At 26.3% G+C, this 8125-nt stretch overlaps 1 long non-coding RNA gene across 1 annotated transcript; it reads left to right on the forward strand.

Moving 5' to 3' along the window:
- The first annotated feature begins 2060 nt into the window (after nt 1–2060).
- LOC131624249 (uncharacterized) lies at nt 2061–3807 on the forward strand. The gene is made up of 5 exons (XR_009290555.1): nt 2061–2571; nt 2787–2890; nt 2959–3102; nt 3392–3454; nt 3595–3807. It is a non-coding gene; the product is annotated as an uncharacterized LOC131624249 (long non-coding RNA).
- The last annotated feature ends 4318 nt before the right edge of the window (nt 3808–8125 follow it).

The following is an 8125-nucleotide window of genomic DNA, read 5'->3' on the forward strand; positions in this document are numbered from 1 at the left end:
AAGTTAAGGGACCATAATGGACCTCAAGGCAAAGTTAAGGGACGAAAAATGGTATTTTCCCTTTATTATATTATAAAATATGATTTAATTTAATAGAATACTTACATTAATTCTAAAATTCAAACATTTCAAAAATATGCTCTAACTTTAAATTAAAGTTTTCTTTGAACTATCATCATTTTTCTTAAAGAAGGATAAAGGAATGCCACTGAAAATTTAAATATTTAAAAAAATAAAAGAGAAAGTGTTTCAAATCGTGGAATATGAGAAAATTGTTGATAAAAACCTATAAAAATTTGGGGATATAAATTGCTTACTATTACTAGCTATACATTGAACAAGGCTAGATGATCACGTGTCCCCTACAATAACTGTCGATTGGTTCAGCACATGTTGTGTTTCATTGGTTAAGGAAACAACATCAGAGTTGGGCACACTGACTAGTCCATTTGGAAGTATGTTCCAAATATCATCTTACTCGTTGAAGCATTGCATTGTAATCATTGTTTCTTTTCTCATTTAAGAAATGGTAGAAAAGATTATGTTTGTGCGACTCTAATTGATAAAGGAATAATGTAGTAGTATTTTCTTTTGGTACAAAAATAATCTACTAGTATATAATTTAGTATTATAACATTACACCGACAAAAAAATTAAAGTACTAAAACGTGGAAATTTGAGATTTAAGATCTTTCAAATTTCTATATTGTATATCATAGAAATACTACACAATTGAGATTTAAGATCTTCCAAATTTCTATATTGCATATCATAGAAATACTACACAAGTGTCCCCAAAAATATAATTGGGCTACTAGTTTAATGATAGTGAATTGTCAATTTAAATAAGTATTACACAAATATCTGATCAAAAATTTTAAATTGTCAAATTATATGAGTAGTTTAAATTTACAGTTTAACTTAATGCATAATTAATTGATAGTGTAAAAATAATTTATATTGTCAGTGTATCATTTTTTTTTAATATATAAAAAAAATTAGTTTACAAAATGTGAGGTTTTTCACTTTTGTTTTTTGTAATTAAGATGTGCTAGTTTAGACACTAAATTATTCAAAATAAAAAATAAATACTATAATACTAACTGTATTAATCAAGGGCAGAGCCAAGACCCAGCTAGTCCGGGCAGGCGTTCATGCTCAATCCCTATTTTTTTTATTCTCCCAATTTAATTGTTGATTTTTAGACAAAATCAGGGGCAAAATTAAGGGCAAAATTAGTAAAAATAAGGTGTAAAAATTAAAACACATGAATAATCAATGGTGTAAAGTTTTTGTCCAGACTGCCTAAAATTCCTGGCTCCGCCACTGGTATTAACCAGAGGTGATTACATCTAAAACAAAATTATAATTCAATAAAAAATATAAAATTAAATAAATTTTTTAGATTGAAGTTAGGTGCAGTGATTATGATAATTCAATGCATATTTAATATTCAATGGTAAATTATATCTATCATATAAGAAGAGTCTACCACTTCCTGATCAATTGGCCTATCCACATCAGCAAAACACTCCACTAAATTCCACATCAGCTTCAGCAGTTATATGATCCTCCATTAATCTGCCCTTCTATTCTTCCATTCATTCACGTTAAATTCTGGCAGTTACGTTTTCTCATTGTCTCTACGGTTACGAACTTGATTCATCATTCATCAACCACTTCCAATCTTCCTCTCCAATCTTCTTCGTATACAACTGTTTCTTTATTCTGATTTTAAATTATCAATTTCCCATTTTATTATTCACATCAAACAAATTTGCAGCTTCTTCGTTTAGGGTTTTGTTTCCGTTTCTTCGATTTATAACAACACATACATCACTCTTCAGGTAAGCGTTTAATCTTGATTTTTGTTTTCGATTCTTCCGTGATTTCTGCGTGTTGATGTTGTTCTTCGATGTGGTTGAATATGTTGCAGATTAAAGGAGATGATGGTTGTTGATTGAACGTGATGATTGTTGTATGATTTCATTCTAAGGTGATCTTTGTTATTGTCTATTTTGTTTATTGATCATTATATGTTTTTTGTTTTACAGGTTACTGATTTGCACGAAGTTGAAAAACAAATCATGGAGTTTATGGCTTATGGCTCCAATCGATTCTCTCGCATCTTCTCCGCTTTGACGTACCATAATTTCCCCAAATTCTAACCATCTTCTTCAATCGATCCCTTTTCTGCTTTTTTTCAAATGCCGCAAAAATTCCTCTATTCTCCTCCATAACAATACAAATCTCCATCTTTCTCAAATTCATCTGCATAACTGCATCACAATATGAATCAAACAATAAAAAAATGGAAGATAATATAGTACCAATTGGAATCGTGCAGTGGAGCGGCGGCCGTAGTCAGAAAAGGGTGGTCCGCGGTTTCGTTCGATTTCGGCGACTGGTAATTTATTTTTAAATTAGCCCCAAAATTTTATATCATATGTTCCGTTGAATTTGTAACTAATATACTTTCATTTCGTAGGCAAACTTTTAATAGTGGCGCTGTTATTGAGAAGTTAAGTTTGCTCGTGAAGAAATCGTCGAATGCTGATGATTGTGAAGATGGTGAGTAATGGCCTTATTCAATACGTATTGATTCGAATTTTTAATACTTTGATTCAATTTACATTTTATCAAACATTATTGTTTGTTATAAGAAATTGAGGTGTGGAAATTTCAAAAGGTGAAAATGAAATCAAACGTTTTAGTACTTTGATTTTTTTTATGCTGATACTTTTGATTTTCAGGATTTTTCATTATGTTGATAATTTTCAAACTAGGGAATCCATCAATCAATTAGAGGAGAAGTTTGGGAATTTCTACTCAGTTGCTATGATGCCAAGAGTACATTTGAGGAAAGAGAGGAGATAAGGCAGCGTCGAAGGTAATCGTTTCCCCTTATATCAATCTAAATGATCGTCGATTAGTTGTATAACTTAATTTTATTTTCAGGGTGAAATATGCTGAATGGAAGGAAGAATGTCGTCAATTATTTTCGCTCATGGGAAGTGGTAGATTTATCACAACACCTGTAGTTACTGACGATGGTCAACCGATTCAAGATCCAATTGTATCGAGCGTCTACTGCGCAAATTAGTAAGCTCTAATCTATATATGTGATTTATTTCATTATTAATCTCTTTTTAATTAAAAGAACTGAATACTAATGGCACCACTAATATGAATCGAGAGGGTAACAACATCGGATGAATCTCTTTTTAATTAAAATTTGTCTGCTGTTGTTTGTTTATGAACCATCACAATATCATTCATTGTGAACTGTTATGACATGTGAATTGTTTCTATTATGTACTGTTTGATTTTGTTAATAAGTATGATATCGATCATGTGTGTAAGCATCTTGTGTTTTTTATGTGCTATGCAGATGAATAGTAGTCATCCAAATGAAAAAGTCGATTCAGATTACAAAGCCTTCCCGATCATGTGTGTAAGCATCTTGTGTTTTTTATGTGCTATGCAGATGAACAATAGTTATCCAAATGAAAAAGTCGATTCAGATTACAAAGCCTTCCCTCTATTTCAAAACTTTCTTTCGACTTACATGTACTTCAATATTTTTCCTTCCAGGAATGTGGACGAGCTGGTAGAGATGGCCAGCCTACTTCCTGTGTATTATATTATAACTACAGTGACTATGCTAGTACTGATTACGACACTACTACTTGAATATAAATTTGTATCTTTTTTTGGAAACAAATATATCATTCTTATCACTTGCCAGCATCATATAAAGTATGTTAACAATTGCAGGAAATTACTGAGGGCTTACTCTAAATGCCAAAATAGTGTTGAAATTATTTCTGTTCAAAATGAATGGCTATCACAAGCACGTCAGGTTATGCTGGCGAGTTTTCTGTGCTTTTGTGATGCGTATGTGGTTTTCCATTGGAATTACAGTTATGTTTTCTTTTTATACTATAAATTAGAGTTTAGATGAGTTGGATTTTAAGATTGATCAAGGGCGACTTCAAGACTCAGAGTGTTTGTTTATAATAATTTTTGTTTTCTTTGTTGTAGATATAATGAAGAATTTAATGGAGGCTCATTCTGAAAGGGTATCCCGCTATTTACGATATACCAACAATTTGTTTTGGTTATTATGAATAGTATTTATATGAGATTATGAATTTTGATATTGATCGGTTCTTTGTAGTATTTTGATTTCGTTTATGTTTTGCATTTCAGGTTTTTTTTACCTAAATAATATTGTTTATATGTTTCATATTTATTTCAAATTTAAAACAAATTATTAATATATGAAATTAATTGACTCATCCAATTTGTAATTATGTAATTTATTATTCATTATTTTTGTTGATACAATATTAATTTTCACTTAATAGTATTTATTGTGGAACAATTCTAATTTATTATTATTTTTCATGCACACTATTATCCATCACTATATCACACTAACTATTTACTATTTTATTTATTGTATAATTTTTAGTTCATATTTATTAATGAGTAATCCAATATTTCTTTATTTAAAATTTAATTAATTATTTTAAATCCAATTAAATTTTAAACATTCGTAGCCTAAAAAAATATAATTTTTTTTCTTTTTAAAATGCAACCTCATTATTATTACTCAAGCTAAGCACCACTAATACATAGAAAACAATATATAAAATAAATAAATAATACTCAAACGAAATTACATATATAATTATGTTTCAACCTTTTAATTTATTTATATTGCACATGTGTAAAATTACATATATAAAATTAATTAATTCTATTAATTTATCATATGTAACCTAGACTAATTAAATAAAAATATTAAAAAATAATAAAAACTGTTAACTAACACATTGAAAGTAGGAAATATAACACTATTATTTTTTTCTTATTACTAATTCTAGATATTTTATCAATTAAAAATTCTAAAAAAAATTATATAATTTTTACATAACTTATGCAGTAATATAATAATGTATTTATAAAAATAATTTTGCAAAACATCTAAAAATATAAATATTAAAAATATATCTAATTTATTATGATTGAATATGATTCAATATTTAGATATAAATTCAGTTCTTTATTTTCATTGTCCTCATTTTGTATTTAAAAATGAACGCTTTCATCAAAAGTAAAAAAAATAAATAAATGAATGCTATATATATATGCTTAACAATAATATCAACCTCCTAATTCTATTTTTATGGTAGAATTCTCTATTTTTTTCATAACTCAGCCTATTTATTAATAATAAATGAATCATAAATTCTAATTAACCCAATTCTATTATTTATTGTGAAAATTATTTCATATTTCATTATCATTCATAATTTTATTAAAAAAATCAATCCATTGAATTTTCATGATTATTTAATCAATTTTATAAAAAAACTAGTACTTAGACCCGTGCGAGGCACGGGTTAAATATTTTTTAAGTAAACAAAATATCTGAAAAACACTTATATTTTAAATTTCTTATTTATTATAAATTTATTTACCTGATATAAAATTTATAGTAAGAAAATATTTAAAAAATCATAATCATAATTATATTATATTAGAAATATTAATGCATTATATTTTAAACAGAAATTCAACTTTTAGAACATAAAAAAACGATATTAAATTAGTAAGATAGGATTTACACATGTTAAATTAAGTATTTTATTCTCTTAAAATATTTGATTGTTATAATTGGAATAAAATCTCTTATAATTTCGAAAAGTATGATTATTATTTTATTTTTTTTAAAAGAAAAATAAAAGACCAAATCCAAAGCTATTATGATTTATTTATTAATCAATAATTAAAATTTATTAACAAAATTAAATTAAATAAATAAAATAAATAAAATAAAAACTATCCTACAAAAGGGAGAAGGATGTCCCATACCTTCAAAAAAAATTTAATTAATTTTATTTAATAAAAATAGTGAAAAACAAACTTAACCAAAAGAAAACAAAGAACCGCCCATGGTAAAAAAAAAAACTTATTTTGACTGATTATTATTTAATTAATGAATATCTATAACTAAATAAAAATAAAACCTAAACAAATACAAAAAAGAAAAGAGAGCGTTTAATGAATTCAATTTTTAATTAAGATCTTATTAAATTAAATTAAAAAACAAAGACCAAATCAAAAGTCTTATTTGTTATTTTATTAAATTCTAACCATTTTTTATTTTATTTTAGTTTTCAACTTTTGTCTATAAGTATTATATTATCGAGCAGTAGGATTATTAGTATTATTGTTTTTTATTATTTACTATTGTCTCTACAAAAAAAATACATTAATGAATATTTTTATTTTAGTTTTTTTTTTTTGGTCTATAAGTATTATATTATCAAACAGTAGGATTATTAGTATTATTGTTTGTTATTATTTACTACTGTCTCTACAAAAAAAAATACATTAATGGATAGTTGCTCAGCCTAATTATTTGGTGTATAAAAAATTTTTTTTTTAAATGAAGAGAGATTCTGTGAGTTACATTAAAAAAAACAAAATACCATTAGACATACTTTATGAAGAGAGATTCTGTGAGTTACATTAAAAACAAACAAAATACTGTTAGACATACAAAATATGTGTGTTTCACCAATCATAATTATCTCATATTTTTTTCATAAATTAAAAAAATATATCATAATTAACTATTTGAATCAATTTTTATAGAAACAAAATGATATTATCATCTCCAAATTTAATTTCACCATTTCATTTATGATTATTTAATATTTATTTTATTCTCTATGGTAAGACTCCAATATCAAAAGTTAAAACAAAAATATGGAGACAGATTTGCATCTTGGCATAGATATTTGTTCAAAGAGACGTAGATTATCACACATTCAAGAAAAATGGAAATAGAAATGAAATATTAGTCTTCGTGATGATAACTTATGAGTGTGGTAGGCAAACTTTTATTTTTAAAATGTAATTTATGACGAGGAATAGAAAATATGGTATATGCGTCTTGCCAAAATTACATTAAATAAAATTTTAGCAAAAGGCTTCAATTCATAGTCTTGCATGACAGTAAATAAATATATTATTAAACATATTCTTTGATGTAAGTTGATTATACGAATGATATCAAGTTGTTTAAATTCTACACTTTCATTTTAATAATACTCTAGAGATTTAATAATATTCTAGAGATTTAATAATATATATGTCCAAATAAATAAAATCACATTAAATTATTCTCATGAATTTAAAAAAGGCCACATTCACTGTAAATATTTTCTTTCCTAAAATAAGATTAAACTTAATTGAAGTTGAGAAAAGCCAGAATAAGGCTTCCAACTAAAATTTTCACCATCTTAAAAGTGGTCTCAAAAAATTGACTTTTGCCAGTAAACTATGCTTACTAAGAAGTCACCCGTTTCTTCAGCTCTTTTTCATTTACCTGAAATTTTAATTATAGAAAAAACTGATGATTGATTATTAGGCAATGCATTTACCTACTAAAAAATATTTTGCCACATAACAAAAAAGAAAACTGATGATTGATTATTAGTTTACCTTCTCAATTGCATTGCGGGGAGGGACACCCACACAATAAGTTGAGTCAGTATCTGAAAAAATAAACAAATTTTTAGAAGAAAATTACTTTTGAAACTCTTATAACTATGATGGATAATAAATTGATGTATCAAGGAAACACAATTGAAAAAATATTAAAATAGCATAAGACAAAATAAGTGAACATGTGAAAGAACAGAGGTATTGATCAAAATTGAAGAACTTTAGGAGTGTAGTAGCTAAAAAGTATTTTGCAGGATAGTTCATCTTTCTCTTTGTGTCGTGATGATAACCAAGTTCAAACATTCAAATTTGGATTTATTATTGACAATATCATATGCATGCTTCTATCTTCTATGGAACAAAATTGTCCTCTATAAAATGAATTGAAAAATTGGAAGACAAAAAGAAACATTAACCCTATTCAATTCCCTATGTAATATGAGTTTCATCATAACCAAGAGTAAGAAACAACAACCCCGACTTTACCATTCATTAGAGCATTCTTGCTGCTTCCTGAGAAGTAATCAATCCAAATTCTTTTGCCAATGCATCTTGCGATTCATAACAAAATTTTGATTCACAATTCAAATCTCAATTTGAT

Source organism: Vicia villosa, unplaced genomic scaffold, assembly GCF_029867415.1.
Source record: "Vicia villosa cultivar HV-30 ecotype Madison, WI unplaced genomic scaffold, Vvil1.0 ctg.000113F_1_1, whole genome shotgun sequence".
Taxonomy (NCBI): domain Eukaryota; kingdom Viridiplantae; phylum Streptophyta; class Magnoliopsida; order Fabales; family Fabaceae; genus Vicia; species Vicia villosa.